At 37.8% G+C, this 13,591-nt stretch overlaps 1 protein-coding gene across 1 annotated transcript in view; it reads right to left on the reverse strand.

Annotated features, from left to right (window-relative positions):
• Positions 1-11,420, reverse strand: part of disp3 (dispatched RND transporter family member 3) — an 87,976-nt gene extending 76,556 nt beyond the window's left edge. Inside the window, exon 1 of the mRNA XM_051117660.1 lies at positions 11,134-11,420. The gene's annotated coding sequence lies outside the window, so the exon portion shown is untranslated. The remainder of the gene's footprint in view (positions 1-11,133) is intronic.
• Positions 11,421-13,591: the final 2,171 nt, after the last annotated feature.

Consider the following 13,591-nt stretch of genomic DNA (forward strand, 5'->3'; position numbering starts at 1 on the left):
TAACAATGCCCCTTAGCTGTTATAAATTCACTGTAAACCACAGCTTCTTGGGCTTATTGCTTTATTATAAATGGATAGTTCTGGTCTTTGATTCTGATTGGTTGAGCTGTATTTGAAGCTGTTGTAAATTATTTTACAAACATACACCTTTGTTTATGTTTGTGTGTTGCTCGGCAACCACTTTGTTGCAACCACAACCGTTTCTAAGGAACTACATTGTTTGGCGGAAGAATAATATTTTAATTAATATCATTACAGCTTATTTGCTCTGTATTATTTTGTGAAACCTTACTACATGGATTAAACATTTTATAAAAGCGATAAGACCATTGAAGCTGTGGTTTACAGTGAATTTATAGCAGGAATTTATAAGAGGATCTCCTTAGCTAACTCCGCCTTGTGTTGTCTAACAACGCCCCTTAGCTGTTATAAATTCACTGTAAACCACGGCTTCTTGGGCTTATTGCTTCATTATAAATGGAGAGTTCTGGTCCTTGATTCCTGTTGGTTGAGCTGTGTTCGAAGCTGTTGTAAATTACTCTACAAAAATATCTTTGTTTACGTTTGTGTGTTGCTCGGCAACCACATTGCTGCAACCACAACAATGTGGTTTCTAAGAAACTACATTGTTTGGCAGAAGAATAATGTTTTAATTAATATCATTACAGTTTATTTGCTCTGTTTTATTTTGTGAAACCTTACTACGTATATGGAATAACAGTTTAATAAAAGCAATAAGCCCTGTGAAGCCATAGTTTACAGTGAATTTCTAAAAGGTAAGAGGAACTCCTTAGCTAACTCAGCTTCGCGTCGTGCTTAATAACGCCCTTTAGCTGTTATAAATTCACTGTAAACCACGGCTTCTTAGGGCTTATTGCCTTATTATAAAACAGATAGTTCTGGTCCTTGATTCTGATCGGTTGAGCTGTGTTTTAAACTGTCATAAATTACTCTACAAACACACATCTTTGTTTACATTTGTGGGTTGCTCGGCAACCACTTTGTTTCAATCACATCCGTTTCTGAGGAACTACATTTGTTTGGCGGAAGAATAATGTTTTTATTAATATCATTACAGTTTATTTGCTCTGTTTTATTTTGTGAAACCTTGCTACGTATATGGAATGACCATTTTATAAAAGCAATTAGCCCCATGAAGCCGTGGTTTACAGTGAATTTATAACGGCTAAGAAGAACTCCTTAGCTAACTCCGCTTCGCGTCGTGCCTAACAACGCCCCTTACCTGTTCTAAATTCATTGTAAACCACGGCTTCTTGGGGCTTATTACTTTATTTTAATCTGGGTAGTTGAAAAATTAACATAATTATTTTTAAATAAATAAACCAAGATCTTGAACTTTGCTGGAAAACTTGTTACAATTTTAAAAATTAAAAAAAAAAAAAAAAAAAAATTTAAATAAAAAAAAATGATGCCATATGAGAACGATGATTACAAAACAACAGTTTATTTATTAACACTTTATTTTGATGGTCCGCCAACAGACATTCTACTAAGTATAAGTAACTTCTTCTATAAGTACAATTCATTCTACTAACCCAAAACATAATCTTAAGGGGATAGTTTACCCAAAAATGAAAATTCGGTCATTAACTGCTCAGTCTCACGTCGTTCCGAACCCATAAGACCTTCATTCATCTTTGGAGCACAAATTAAGATATTTTTGATGAAATCTGAGAGCTTTCTGACCCTGCATAGACAGCAACACAACTGACAAGGTCAAAGCCCAGAAAGGTAGTAACGTTGGAAAGAGATGGGGGTGAGTAATTAATGACAGAATTTACATGTTTGGGTAAGCTATCCCTTTAACCTAAGTCTACTAATACTTATGAAAAGTTAGTTGGCCTGTAGATGCAAAGTTATTGAACTGAATTTCTTATGAGGACCATGAAAATAAAGTGCAACCTTTTATTTTTGTTGTTTATTACTAGTTATAGTAATAACCTTGGCCTGATGTAAAGTAAACTTATTGCAAGCAGTTCCTTCTTCTGCTTCAGTTCCATGATCTGAGATTTCAACAGCAAACCAAAATGAAGATTCAAAGCCAATGTTCAATTTTCCGCTATTTGCCTTGATGCTGCAGTCGTGATCCACTTTATTGAGCTATGAAAATACTCAGCTGACCTAAATTGACCTGAAAGTGCTGTTGCCAAACTGTTACGAGAATGTGCAGCCTCTGTTATCTGCACTGTCTATGGTTTCTTCCAGAACTCTTTAATATGTTTTAATATCCTTCTCTATCTGAGAAATAAAGCGAATGTAATATTTATGGTGCTGTAGCTTACAGCTGTAGTTCAATACAGTGATAAAAAGCCTTCACACTAAGCGAGGTGGGATTCTAGTCATTTCTTCTTCCCTGGGAGCCGTGCAAGTGGTGATATCTAAATAGATTCTGCTGCTGATTGACAGCACGGTATGAGCTGTTATCGGCTGGACCACAGTGTTGTGTTTGCTGGGGTTGTGAGGTACAGTCTCCCGTGGTATTGTGATTTTTGCTACACTGTGGAAGCCCAGCATGCTCTCTGCCTGTCACAGAACGATATTAGCATTCATGATTGACAGAAGAGGAAAAAGACTTGGCAGATTTCGAGATGGTTTTGTAACATAATGAACCCAGATATTTTAAGGTAGCAGTTGCTCCCTAAAAGTGTGAAGTAAGCAGTCCTACATATTTTGTTGAATCTTTCGGTATGCTGTGAGGTATAGGACGATGATTCTTAACTGGCCTGTCACAGTGGTCACAGGTCTGTTCTGACTATCAATAGTAGGAAACAATGCTTAATCCAATAAATAAAATGCTACAGAGCTCATTGATATGCTTTTTTTTCAGTCATAATGTGAAACAATGCTGCCTTTTGACTTTTTAGGCCAGACTTTTGACTATCAGCATTATGCATGACATGAACTTTGTAAAACAACTTATCCCTGCACAAAATGACCTGAAAGGATTAGTTCACTTAAACATTTCCTGACAATTTACTCACCCCATGTCATTAAACATGTTCATGACTTTATTTCTTTAGTGGAAAAGAAATTAAGGCTTTTGAGGAAAACATTCCAGGATTTTTCTCCATATAGTGGACTTCAATGGGAGCCAATGGGTTGAAGGTCTAAACTTTAGTTTATTTGCAGCTTCAAAGGGCTCTACACAATCGCAGCTGAGAAATAAGGGTGTTACCTAGCAAAACAATCTGTCATTTAAACAAACAAACAAACAAACAAATTTTAACTACAAATGCTCATCTTGCACTAGCTCGACTCCACGCAATATGTAATCATATTGGAAGTACCGACCCAGTGTTTACAAAGCGAACGTGCAAAGAAAGTCAAACGCCCTTTTTAAATAAAAGTAAAACGATGTTGGATGATTTTAAAGTTGGAGGAGAAAATGAGATCATTCACTACATTTTTTTTATTCCCCAAAAATTCTAAACAGTCTTAATTATCAAGCCGTTTAGATTTTATGAGCAGTATGATGTCATATTGCTCAAGCTCCACCCACAACCACCAACGGACTGTCCCGTATTAGCATATTTTCACCCTCAGCCATTTGTATGCCGTCTGACATTTTCTCCACACTCGAGCAGCCACCCCCTTCGAATCTTATCACTCAACTGAATAGGCATTATCAGTGATTATCAACTCATTGATATGGGCCAGAAGGGGCCTGCTGCACCTACTGGTAGACTCAGAAGGCTGTTATCATCCATGAGCAGCTGTGGCAGCAAAAACATCTCGTAAGCAATGCAGGTGTTTTGTAGTTGGATGTAAAAGTAAACATATAAGTCTTCCTTTTCTCCCGAGATCAGAGCCACTGAGGATGCAGCGGATTTGTTTTGTTTTTGATGGTAACTAGTAATGTTACGTTTGTGAACGAATCGTTCCTTTTGAAGGAATCTTTTGGGTGAAAGAATCATTCTCGTTCACGTAATCCATTGACTCATATTTTTCGTTCATTGAAATTCCTCCCTCCAGAGCAGTGTTAGCTCTGCGGACTGTTTCATCCCGAGTAAACCTCGAGCCAATAGCATTTGAGTATGAGATGTGACAGGGCATGTGATTTGCTGAATGTAGTCAACAACCATGCTCTTCACTCATCGAATTGTTTGAGAGATCTCGTTCGTGAACAAGTTGAATGGACCATACATGAACGTGTACCCGGTAGGTCGGTCATTTGAGTCAGTCTCGTTTAGCAATGAGCAGAAAGCGGATGCAAAGCACAGTTACTGTGCATATTCATATTGAACATACAGAACATAACTCCATGACACGTTTAACATAATCAGAGATTTATGAATGTGTAAATGCTTAACTAAACAATGTTAATTATGCAAGAAAATGGTCATTGATGATTTATGTTTATGTCTTATGTTTTGGTCATCTGAACTAGGGCTGCACGATTAATCGCATGCAATTTCCATGCACATTTTGTCTCCATCACCTGCTTTCAGATGGAGCAGCATTTACTACACAGAGCCGTAGTTCACTGATAGGTTACGCAAAAAAACACAGACGATATTATTGCGCGATTATGAAATAAAAAAAATAAAAAAAACGTTTGCAATAATGACAGTTGTTTGCACAGCTTCTCAGTGAACTACGGCTCTGTGTAGTAAATCTGAAAGCATGTGAAAATACCACATCTAATAACATGTTTTTACTCCAAACTCACTTTCTTTACGTCAGTTGAGTGTTTGAAATAAATCCTTCTCTGAGATGATGTGGCTTCTTACACAGAATAAGGCACACAACATATTTCATAGCATTCTAAGCAGTGATAAAGGCATTGCATTATAAATGCGCTTTATTATAAAGAAAATTATAATAATAAGAACTCAGATAAGTCATGTATTGTCGTAGTTGTGTGTTTATTAGTCACAATGAATCAATGAAAGCAGTTAAATCTGTTTATTCAGCTGCAGCATTTCCTGGGTTTCTTATTCGGATATATTTGTAGTTTCCACACAGATGAAGATTTACTGCTGATCACAGTAAGATACTGAAAGATACGCATGACAATCACAGCTTCTGCCTAATCGCGATTGCGATTTCATTTCGATTTATCGTGCAGCCCTAATCTGAACTACTTTATTTAGAATTATTTATTTATTTAATGAGTAGATTATCCACACATTTTAAAGGGGTCATTGGATGCCCATTTTCCACAAGTTGATATGATTCTTTAGGGTCTTAATGAAAAGTTATTATTATATTATTATATTATTTTTACAGATTAAATAAAAACCACTGGGTGGATTTGTATCATTATAGGGTAGATTTGTACATACACTGCCAACACACATTAATGTTCAAACAACATGGAACTTTTTTGGAACAAGTGAACTTTCCATCGGATGACCCCTTTAATAAAGCCAAATCAGTTTATCACATAAGACACTTTTTTCGCCACCTGCTGGCATATTTATGTAATATGAAGAAATGGTTACTGAACGAATCAGTGAACAAATCTGAATGAATCATTTTGGTGAACAAACTGAAAATGAATGAATCTCTTGAAAAAATCAAAATTTCCATCACTAATGGTAAGGTGCCAAAAAATACACAAAAAAATGGCAGTGAGGGGCGGGGTGAGCGGTAGCTCATTATCATTTAAAGAGACATGCGCTTAAATGGCTCGCTGTGAATAGAGCTATTTTTGACAAGATAAAAACTGTGTTGTTTTACACAACCATTGAGAAATTTTAACCAAAGTATGTTGACATTTCATGAAGACCCAAAAGAATCATATCAACTTGTGGAAAATGCGTATAGGTTTGCATTTGGAACATGGCCTAGTTCTCCCTTTGGAAGTACTGCAGCAGCCTGTGAACTTTTGTTTACTGGCGAACCGATAAACACCTGTGCACGGCAAGTCACAGAAATTGCATAAAGCCAGCCAATCTGATTGGAGCGTGCCATTTTGAGGCGACTGTTGTGATTTTTGAATATGCATCAGACAGTACGTGGGCGTGCCGCCTGAGGCGGTGACTAACAATGCTGTAACAGCTCTCTGTTCCTGCTTGAGACTCTCAGGCTGTTTTCAGAGGAGTTTGCTGGAGTGTCCCACTGCATCAGATCTGAGAGCTCTAGTCGTTTCTCCAAAAGGTTAAAATGAAACTTTCAGCATTAGAGAGAAACCTCAGGCCATAGCAGACTGATGGATGGTGTGGAATCAAATCTCTGTCAAGGTTGCGGCCCCGCGGAGAGCCCTACGCTGACAGACAGAGCATATTTTTTTCTTTCATATCACAGAACTTCTGCTTTTGAAGAGTTTTTTTTACACGTGATAAAAGGCTCTGAAGTATCTAAGGTTATCTGGGAGTTCACTGTTCACTACTGCAGTGTTTTAAATAATTAAAGCAAAGCAAAGATAACAGAGACACAGCCAGAGTTGCTGAATCAAACATGGTGAGAGGGCAACATGATCAATGTCTGATAAAATGTAGACTGTATACTGTCTGCTATGTAAAAAAAGTTAGTGAAACAGAATACATTATACAATGATACACAGTGCAAATAGTAGTACGCTAGACATTTCCTCACTATGTTGCTTGTTTAATTCAAGTACAGTTATCGCCCCTGACATAAAAAGACATTTTGAATTCTGAATCTATTTTTTGTGTAAAAACATCTCACTGAAATCTAATAAGGAATCTAGAAAGAGGTAACAGCTGCAGCCAAGGTCACGTCAGTGGCATTGTGGGACACAGTAACCAGTGCAATGTGCTCTGTTGCATACTGCTTGTTTTGCATAGTGCGCACTGTATATTATATTTGTCAGAAATAGTATGTTAGTATAGTATCCTGAATATTATGAAGGAAATAATGAGGGTGAGATCCATCAGGATTTTAATAGCATGTGATATAGTTATTGTTTATATTGTTAATATAATTTAAATCATTTCAATGCAAAAGCAGAATAGTTTATTACATTTGGATTAATTATTATTATTATTATTATTATCTCCCTTATCATTTCATGTAGTCTTTCTTTTTTATTTTTATTTAGTTATTTATTTATTTATTTATTTGCTGTGATCAGTCTAAGGGAATTCGTCTTTTTTTTCTTCTTGTTCTTCTTCTTCTGTATTGCGTCTTTTGTCCTGCAGGATGATTGTCAATAACCAACTAAACTAATCACCTAAAGCAGGATCACTTCATTTTAATTTGCTATCAGAGATGGAGACCAAGAACACAGCTAAACCACCCTTAGGAATTAAAATAACAAACATGCAGATATTTAGATTAGGTGTAACTATTATAGTCTGCAAACAAATATTAACCGGGGATTTTGTTGGCATTTTTGAGACAGAGGTGGGATTACTTACCGGAATTGCTGTTAGCTCAGAGTATTGAAACACTGTTATTGTGTACTTTTAATTTATAACGCTTATCCACATTAGCATAATTATTTTATTTAAACCTCTTTATATTGCAGAATGCATTTCTTATTCTGTTCTTGCAAAAACCTATTAATGTGTTCAGAATTCTCAAATGGCCACATGAAGAGATTTCGATTTGTTTACTCACCCTCATGTCGCTCCAAACCTGTATGACTTTCTTTTTCAGTGAAACACAGAAGAAGATATTTTGTAAAATGTACAAGCTGCTCTTTTCCATATATTAAAAGTCAAAGGAATCCCCCCAAAATTAAATGGGAAATCCAACCTGATCTTGTGATGAAAACGTACCTGTGGGAACTTTTTATGTACTGCCATGTACATTTTGTGACATATTGATGTGAAATGTCCACTGAGTGGTGCTAAAAGAGTGCTCAGGGTTTTTTCCTGGAATAGATGAGCGTACATATGATACGTTCTATGTGGTGTTGGCTTTGTACCTAAACCGCATTTCTAACTTGAAATGTTCATTGAGTGGCGCTATAACTCTAATGCTCCGTGACGTTTTAAACGAACGTACAATCTGAAGTACACCTAAACTTACCTGATAGTATGAACAAAAGTGAATGTGATGTTAAAACACAATTGCAATCATGCCATTTTAGCATGTTTTTTAATCTCTCATCTTTCAGCTCTTTCATCGTGAGTCACCCAAAGATTCCGCATCCTAAGTCCAATTCCGTGCCGGCTGAGCTACCGAGCAAGTTTGTTAGGTCCGGAAAGGGAAACATATGGAACTGTAATCATAACTGTGTACAAGATACGTTTTCGTCACGAGTAAAAAAATCAGTTACATTTTTACGGTAAAAAAACGGCAGCTGTGGTTGCCAGAATTTTACTGTAAAAAAATACGGTAGCAACATTTTAAGTTTTACAGTTTTAACTTAAATTTACATTTAAATACCGTAATTTCATTAACTGATACAATGTTAACGTACCAACCTATTAAAGTACTGAAATCTGTTTTGTACCTTTGTAATACACTGATAACCACCAAAAACAGGTGGTGATGAGAAAATCACATGATGGACCAAAGCCCATCACTAAGCAGCTTTTAAACATTAACATATAGAGGTGTACAGTGTCATTCACACAAACACTAAACACCATCATGGTAACACACATGAAACTGAAATAATGCAATAAACATTCATTTAACAGCATTAGATGTAACATACAACCCTGATGTACAAAACTGATAAGAAAAAGAATAAGAAGCAACCAGTTATTTCAACAACAACAACAACAAAAAATAAATAAATAAAAAAAGAGAATTCTGGGAATGTCAGTTTACGGCTATTCACTGTTAATTGTACGTTCTTTTTTAATTCCGAAAACGGTATGCTACCATAAAATTACATGCACGTTTCTGATACAGTTTTTCATTGTATATAGTAGGGGAGCTTATCATGAACCATTTAACAGGTTTATACTGGAGCATTTTCACAGTTTTTATTGTTAAATGATGGTCATTTTTAATGGTCATTTATGGTCATTTTTTACAGTATATGAGAATTCTCCCAAAAATGAAAAGCACTAGCATTAATTGGCATATGATAGCATTTCATTCTGAAATGTATTTATTTTGATTGGGTGATATTCACCCAAAAAAAAAAGGAAAATTCTGTCATCATTTATTCAAAACCTGGAACAAGATATTTTGAAGAATGTTGGTGCCCATTGACTTCCATTGTACGGACAAAAGTAAACAACAACAACAAAAAAAAAAACCTTCATTTCTTAAAATTAAATCTTTTTTTATGTTTTAATTTAACTGACATATACCAACCTGAGAATCAGACGAGCAGATTCACAAATGATCACTTTTTTTGAGTGGTCTGAAATTGCTTGCGATTCAGTTTGATTCTTGTAAGAAACAAAGCGTGTAAATGTCATATCATTTGTTAACGATGAAACTGATCTTTATCGTATGTGGCTTGTAAATGACTCTGTGCTGCAAGTAATGATTTATGTAATTTATATCCAAAAAGAGTATGAAAATAGGGACAAACTTTTTCACCTTTTTCAGTAGTGATAAAAGCCTAGAAACGCCCCTGAGAATGAGAAAATGATGAAAATGATTTTTATATCCTCACAAAAAAAACACCGTATGGCTTCGGGAGAGTCATGTGGATCATTTTTACGTTACTTTTATGCTCTTATTTTTATCTCCCAACATATGCTGAGATGTAAAAGAGCAGCATGAACATTCCTCTAAACATCTTCTTTTATGATCCAAGAGAGAAAGTCATAAATGTTTGGAATGACATTGTAAATCACTGCCGATCATTGTCACCTTTAGGTTAACTATCCTTTCAAAAGGGCACACTTACAGTACAGTCGGATGCAAATGCATGAGTCTTATCTTCCCTAGGTAGATGAAACCGCTCCACTGTGGTTGTTAATAATAACATTTCAGTCAAAATTTCAGGATGTGGATTGCACATGGTCAAATATCCCACCAGTGCATCTGACCATGCATAATGCAGAAATCAGACATAACCCTCACGGGCATTCATATTGAATTGGTTGGGTGTAAAAAGAATCAACCTGAATATGTTTCACAAGCTGGCTCTGGAGTTTATGGATGCTGATGTTTTAAACATTGATTTTCGCACAGTAAAGTTCCTTCATAAAGGAAATTCAATAAAGCAGCGTCAGCATTCAATATCAATATAATAAGACTCATGCAAACCCCCCTTTGTTTTGAATTATTCCTAATGTTTCGTAATATTGTCAAGCATTTGTGTTTATATGTGCACATAAACCCAGTCTCAGGTTTATGTGGCAGACTATATAACCTTCTCATCAGATGGAAGCTAAAAATAGTCGAGCCCCCCTCCCCTACCTTGTTTCTTTCTTTCTTCACCTGCCTCTGCTCACCTTTTTCCTCATCCTCCTTCACCACCTCATGTGGTGTGAATCCCACCACACAGCATCAGTCTCGACGGTGAGCATCGTTTATGACTGAACAACACTCCACTAGTCGCTCTCTAAATCAGGAAAGTTCACAAGTATCAATAACCTCCCGTCTGTTTCCAAGACACATGAAGACGGAGATGTATTGGAGGCAGAGCCGCTCGGGGAAAAATCAGTCTCCAATAGGTCTATTAAATGTTATCGAATGCAGTGTGAGAGTGTGAATGTGCGTGTGGCAGGGGAATAGGAGATAAAGCGATTGGTGCCAGCGTGTGCTTACGGATGTGTCCACCGGCAGCCGCGTATATTAGATCAAGCGCTCCCGGTTCACACGGGATGAATGATTCGTAAGAGTTTGCAGATCTTCAGGCGAGGAGTGTGTGTTTTTGAACACTTCAAATGTCCATACAAGAATAAAACCACCTGCGTTACGAGAGCTAGTTGGTGATTTCCATCAAAAAGCTTGGTAAACATTCAAAATGCGTTTATGAAAAGACATAAATGGCTAGAAGGTGTAAGTTTAGAGAATAAAAATATCATTTGCTTGCTATAACTTAATGGGAGTCAATGGAAAGTGATGGAAAAACAAACGTGTGCGTGTATGAGAAGCAGCTGCTGAATGAGATGAAAACATCACACCTTGGTGATCCAGGTTTGAAAACAACTAAACACTTTCTTTACTTTTCCATCTTGTCTAATTCCAATGCTTCAGCTGTTCTTCTTCAAACATACCAACCAAAGGACTTTATCTTTCGGGTGAAAATGTTGAAGTTAATTAAAACGAGAAGTGTCTTACCTGAGTCACTCTGGATGGACGTGAAGGTTTGCACTTCCTCTGTGCCAGAGAGTCCGTCAGCGCTGCAGTCAAAGCACTTGTCTTTGTTTCTCAATGTAAACACCACAAACTACTTCATGAAATCTTACTGTAACACTAGACTCCTTGTATTTCAGTCTCTAGGGATTTTTTGGTTGGCTTTGCGTTATGTTGGCAGCTGTTTGTTTGCACTGCTTCTTTTGTGTCTCTGTACTGTATGTTGTCGTCCGGGCGACAGCATCACTGAGTTGAGCGTGTTCTTCCACTCTCCTCAGCAATACTCGCCCGCTCGCTCGCTCTCGGCTTTGTTCATTCCTCCATCCAAGACGATTCATCAGCGTGAGACAGAGAGGGGGGACAGGAGAGATGTTTATGTACGGTGGGGTGGGTGAAAAGCACAAGATGATAAAAACATAGTTGACCTTACGAGATTGAACGTATGTGAATGTTTTGACGCGCGAATGAATATCCAGAAGGAAAATTTGCGGTTAATGTGATGCTGTGGTATTCAGCCAACATGTGCACCCCTTTACAGATGAGGATGGTTTATTCTTACCTAGAGAGAGAGAGTGAGAGAAAGAGAGAGAGAGAGAGAGGCACATTCTGGAGGAGATATATAAGATAATGAAAAGCGCTATCAAGTAATAATGAGGTAATAATTGGACTTGCTACAACAGAGAACATTTCAAAACTCAATGTGAACTGATGATAATAGTAATAGAGTGAATCATATAAAGCCTGTCAAGAATACGCAGGTCATATTGCGCTCAAATCAAAAGATTGAAATTAGAAAATGAATCCTGTATTAGGACCATAAGGGAAGACATTGCGACATTATTTTCATGGGGAGTTGAAAAGATAGTTCACCAAAACAATGAAAATTCTGTCATTTACTAACCCCCATGTCGTTCCAAACCTGTGTGACTTTTTATTTCTCAAATTTCTCTTTTGTGTTTCACAGAAGAAAGACATTGAAAGTGGTTGGAACAACAAAAGAATGAAATTATTATTATTATTATTATTATTATTTAACATTAAGTTTTTTTTTCCCCAGCTAACATGTTCTAATAACATTTTGCCAATGTTCCCATTAACTTAACTTTATATTTCTGAATGTTCTTAGAATGTTCAAAACATCCGTTTTTTAAATGTTTTTTTTTTTTTTTTTTTTTTTAAATTCTTGGTAATTGGAAGGTCAAGGGAACATTCCATTTTGTCATTTTGCAAACATTATAGGAATGTTACATTCTGAAAGTATTAACTTTTTTTTAATGTCTAACAAATAAATAAATAAATAAATAAATAGATCCATGAACTATGTATCATGATTTTGTTCTAACATTTTAAGAATATTAAAGAACAGATTATTTAATAATAAAAAAAACATACTAATCTTACTGAAAGACCAAACCAAACCTTTTTATTTTACTGTGTACACTCCTTTTTTTGTCTAAATGGTTCCATAAAGAACCTTCTGTCAGGGACGTGTGTGGGAAGGAGTCGCAGGAACAAGGAAATAATGAAAATGTGCTTTAATAAAATAATCCAAAACGGGAACAGGAACAAACTGGAACATGCAAACACGACATAAACTAACATTAAGAACAGACAAGAAACAAGGAACTGAATCAAATTTATATAGGGGTGTGAACGAATACAAAGACAGGTGTGGGAAATTAACCAATGAACACTTAACAAGAAATGGAACAGGAAAGACCAAATAAGGGCACAAGAGGGCAAAACCAACAGTCCACATGGAGTGGGTGCCCTGGAGGCTCGTGCAGGGCAGACACCGGACGGGGAGAAGGAATGCCTCCAGGGTGGATCAGGGAGCTCAGGGAGCCATGGCGGGTCAGGGAACTCAGGAAGCCATTGCGGGTCAGGGAGCTCAGGAAGCCATGGCGGGTCAGGGAGCTCAGGAAGCCATGGCGGGTCAGGGAGCTCAGGGAGCCATGGCCGAGTACACAGTCCGGGCGGCCATGGCGGATCAGGGAGCTCGGGGAGCCATGGCTGGGTACACAGTCCAGGCGGCCATGGCGGATCAGGGAGCTCGGGGAGCCATGGCCGAGTACACAGTCCGGGCGGCCATGGCGAAGCACACAGTTCATAAGGGTAGCTCATAATTTTCTTGGGGGAAATTAAGGTATTGTCAGCCCGGGAGAGTACAGGAGGACCGGGCTTAGGAGGCGCTGGCTCAGGAGGGCGCTCTGGCGGAGCGGGCTCTGGAGGGCGCTCCGGCTCTGGACGGCAGTCCGGCTGTGGAGGACTGGACGAGACCAGCGGAGACGAAGGAGAGAGCACAGAGAAATCAACACCCCTGCGGATCGCCAGGTCCATACTGTCTTTATGGCACATGTGGCTTGCCATATGAGAGGCCTGCGGTCTAGAGCGCGGAGCGGAGGCAGGCTGACTTGAGCGCGGAGCGGCGGCCGGCCGATTT

This window comes from Labeo rohita, chromosome 8, assembly GCF_022985175.1.
Source record: "Labeo rohita strain BAU-BD-2019 chromosome 8, IGBB_LRoh.1.0, whole genome shotgun sequence".
Lineage (NCBI taxonomy): Eukaryota > Metazoa > Chordata > Actinopteri > Cypriniformes > Cyprinidae > Labeo > Labeo rohita.